The following is a 4,245-nucleotide window of genomic DNA, read 5'->3' on the forward strand; positions in this document are numbered from 1 at the left end:
AAATCTAATATTGGTGATCACTTGAATTAAAATCATATTAAGCCTAAAAAAATTTATTAAATTATCTTATTAGGCGTAATTTTTTATGAGTATCATTTATGGAACTCAAATGGCATTATTTTGGGATGATTTTAGTTGTTTAATAGCCTTCTTTATGCTTTTTCCCTTAGTTTTAGTCTATTATTCTCTAGTTGGTTTCATTCTAGTCTTTTCTACCTTTTTCTTGTATTTTCGTGGATTATTATATCATCTTTTCTCTTAACTTGTTTTCCTTTATTTATTTTTAGGTCTAAGGTGAAGTCCAAGGCACTTCATGGTGAATCCTCGGGTTAGAAGATGCTCAAAGTACAAGGTAGAAGCTCTCATATAGCTCAAAAAGTAAGGGATTGCTTACTCCAAGATTTGATACTTGCGCCCTCATGCTACGCTGACATGCAAATATGGTGTTGAACTCACCGGAAACTCTATTTTGAATCTGCTACACCTAGTGTTGATCATAAGATCGCACAATCCACATGAAGCGAGCATCGAAGGAAAGTCCCCGCCCCCAACAACGCGGACGCGCAGGAAATTTCTGCCACGACACGACAACCATCGTCGCTCTATGGCAGGCACTGCCACGACACATCAACAACTTCCACGACCCGGTAGCCTCCGCCGCGACACGATAGTTTTCGCCGCGCCACAATAATCCTCTTGTTGCTTAGGCGCGCTCCTCTGGGACCTGTTTCCATACCCTAGTTTTCACTGGCGTGTAAGCTCAAGCGAGGGCGCGCCTGGCTTTGTCTATTCCGAGATTTTTGCCTTATTTCCTTTGTACTATAAATAGCCCTTCTTCTTATTTCTTCACTAAGGAATTCATTTAGCAATTAATTCTTAGCTTAGTTGAGAGTCTCACTCTCTAGTTTTAGAATTAGTTTTAGGAGTAGATTTAAAGAGAGAAAGTGAGAGATTTCAATGGTGATTTGAGAGATTGATGTTGCAAGGGTGACAATTGTATTGAAGATCTTCTCAATTATCAATGAGCATTTCTAACTCTATCTCATCTTATTGCTTTGTTTAATTTCATTCTTGTTTGATTTGATTTTGATGATTGAATCTTTATTAGTGTAGTTGTTCTTCATATTTTGTTGATTCTTGATTTCATTACTTAGTTGTTGATTAGATGATGATTCTTGAGTAGTTGTTTTGCTAGGTTTTGGGTGAAACTTGTATGAGTGACTGTTTGTGATGGATTTGGGAATTATGTTGATTGATTGTTGAGATTAAAGTGATTAATGTAAGTTTTCATGTGTTTAGTTTAATTAGGCCTTGAGAACTATGCTAGATTGCATTGTGATTCTTAATGACATGACCACTTGAATTAGGATTTGCAATTGTTGATTGGATTGGATTGTTATTCTCCTAGTTTGTTATTCATAGAGGAAACCTAGCTTAATGATTAGGAGATAGCTCTTGATTCCAATTGATAGCTCTTATCATTAGTCTTCGCAACCATTGTTTAGCTTAACCTTCCCAAATTGTTGCAATTTTCATGATTACTTGTTGATCCCCATTTCCTAGTGCACTACAAAAAATAGGCCGGATTCCGACGGAAACGTTTCGACAGACTCAAGATTTCCGACGGAATTTAAGTCTGTCAGAAAATTCCGTCGGAAAAGGTAAGTTACGACGGAAAATCCCTCGGAAATATTCCGACGGATTTTTTTTCCATCGTAAAAAACAGCTTCCAACGGAATATTCCGTCGAAAAAAATTTTCCGAAGGAATATCCCGTCGGAAGCCGTAAATTCTGAGGGAAAAAATTCCGTCGGAATAAATAAAAAAACAAAAAAACCAATTCCTAACTATAGTTCCGACGGGATTTTTTCCGTCGGAAAATTTTCGACAAATTTTGAACCTTTTCCGACGGATTTTTGATATTTAAAAAAAAATTAATAAAAATAAAAAAAATAAAAAAACCCTAAACCAGATTCCCCCTCCTTCATTTCTCCGCCTCTCTTTCCCCTCCCTTTCTCTCGTTTCTCTTTCTCTCTCCTCTCCTCTTTCCCTTTCTCTCTCCTGTCCTCTTCTCCTCTTCGTCCTCTTCTCCTTCCTCTCTCTTTCTTCTTCTTCTCTTCCCTTTTTCCGTCCTCCTTCTTCTCCTTCCTCTCTCTTTCTTCTTTTCCTTCTTCCCTTTTCATGGTTTTTTTGGGTTTTCTCTTCTTTCCTCCTTCATTCTTTTGGATTTTTCGGGTTTTCATGGTTTTTTGGTCAAATTCGACCGATCTAGAGGTTTCATGGTCGAATTTGGCCATATTAAACAAAATTCGAGGTGACATTCAAAGCCAAACTCGATTTAAAGGTATGTTTTGTTTTATTTATTTATTTTAAACATTGTTCGTTGCTATTGTGGTTGTGGTTTTGGGCAGTTGTGGGTAGTTTTTGGGCGGTTGTGGGTGGTTTTTTGGTGGGTATAATGGGTGAGTTCGGGTTAGGGGTTAGGGTTTGGTGGGTCTGGGTTAGATGGGTCTAGGTGAGGTGCGGTGGTGGTGGTATTTTTGGAAGGTTTCGGGTTTGGGTGGTGGTTGTGGAGTGGTGTGGGTTGGTGGTCCGGTTTAGGGGCAGTGGGGGTAGGTGGTGTGGGTGGGCAGGGGGCTAAGGGGGCAGGAGGTGGGCTGGGCTGGGCTGGTGGTGGGTGGGTAGGGGGCAGGGGGGCAGGGGATGGGGTTGTCAGGGGGTGGCGTTGGGTGTGGGTGGGGGTAGGGGGGCAGGGGGTGGGGTGGGCTGGGCTGGGCTTATGGTGGTGTGGGTAGGGGGCAGGGGGCAGGGGATGGGGTTGTCAGGGGGGTGGCGTTGGGTGTGGGTGTGGGTGGGGGTGGGGCTGGTCTGGGCAGGTGGGGTGGGGTGGGGGGTGGGTCTGTTTTTTTTTAATTGACTTTTCCGACGGAATTTTCCGTCGGAATATACCCCTTCCGTTGGAAACCTACCCACCTCCGACGGAAATTTCCGACGGCAATTTGCGACGGAATTCCAAGTAAAGTAAAAAACAGTGCCGACAGAATTTGATCCGTCGGAAATTCCGTCGGAATAACGCCTTCCGACAGAATTTCCGCCGGAAAAGGTCAAATTTCCGACAAAGGCTGTTACGACAGACTGACTCTGACGGAATTTTTCCGTTGGAATTCAGCTGTTTTCTTGTAGTGGTGTTTCATTTGTTTGCCTCTTTGTTTTGGTAGTTGATTAGTATTGGTTACTCTATTCTTCACCCTTGACTTCGATCTAGCTTAGGCGCATATTGGAAACACTTAAGCATAACTGTTCCTTATGGTTCGACCCTTGACTTACCTCTATACTATTATATAGGTTTGTTAAGTGATTATAATTTTGTTTGGCTCTAGGGAGGATTAGTCAATGACCTAGTTCACCCTCCATCAAAATGGCGCCGTTGCCGGGGAACGGTGTAAATGTTTGAGTGTTTTTGAATGCTTGAGTCTAGGTCTTTGTATATACTTTTCTTTTATTTGATTTTTGCTTGTTTTGTTGAGGAAAAAAAAGAAAATGGCAAGAACGTCGTTTCCTCAATATGACAACGAGCCTTTTTGTGAATATTTCAGTAGATTTGAGGGGTTTTTGGACTATAACCGTTGTAGGCAGGCTTGTGTGATTTGTTATTTTGGTTTGAATGAGAAAACTAGGAATATTGTTGAAAGCATTTATAATGGTGAATTTAGATTATTGTCAATTGATGATGCTTAGGATTTTTATGTTTGGTTTGCTTGGGATGTTTATAATAGGGGTAATCATGATTCTAATATTGATGCGCAATGTGTTGATTCTTCAAATGTTAGCATGACTTCCCGTGGTTTGACACATGATGCCATTAGTGAACCTAGAACAAATGCTTTCAAATCTATTTCCCATTTTGCTCACGATGATGAGGTACATGCTCAAGTTAATGCTCATGGTGTGTTTTAATATTCTTCATTATTTACCATGCCATCTTATGATGTGCTTTGTTCCCTCAAAGACGAATCTCAGGTGCTTGATTACGCCCCCACTCCCCAATGTGATAAATATGCTCATGCTTCTAATGTTAATGCTTCGAATCATGGTTGTGATCCTTCTTCCCTTATTGAACCTCAACCTTCTACACCTTTAAATTAAACTCTCTTATTGCTATATTTGAAACTCAAGATAAGTATATTGAGCTTGATAATGATTTTAGGCCTAGTAAGGAGTTGATTCTTAATTCTATGAGAAGTCA

Source organism: Chenopodium quinoa, unplaced genomic scaffold (assembly GCF_001683475.1).
Source record: "Chenopodium quinoa cultivar QQ74 unplaced genomic scaffold, ASM168347v1, whole genome shotgun sequence".
NCBI classification, from domain to species: domain Eukaryota; kingdom Viridiplantae; phylum Streptophyta; class Magnoliopsida; order Caryophyllales; family Amaranthaceae; genus Chenopodium; species Chenopodium quinoa.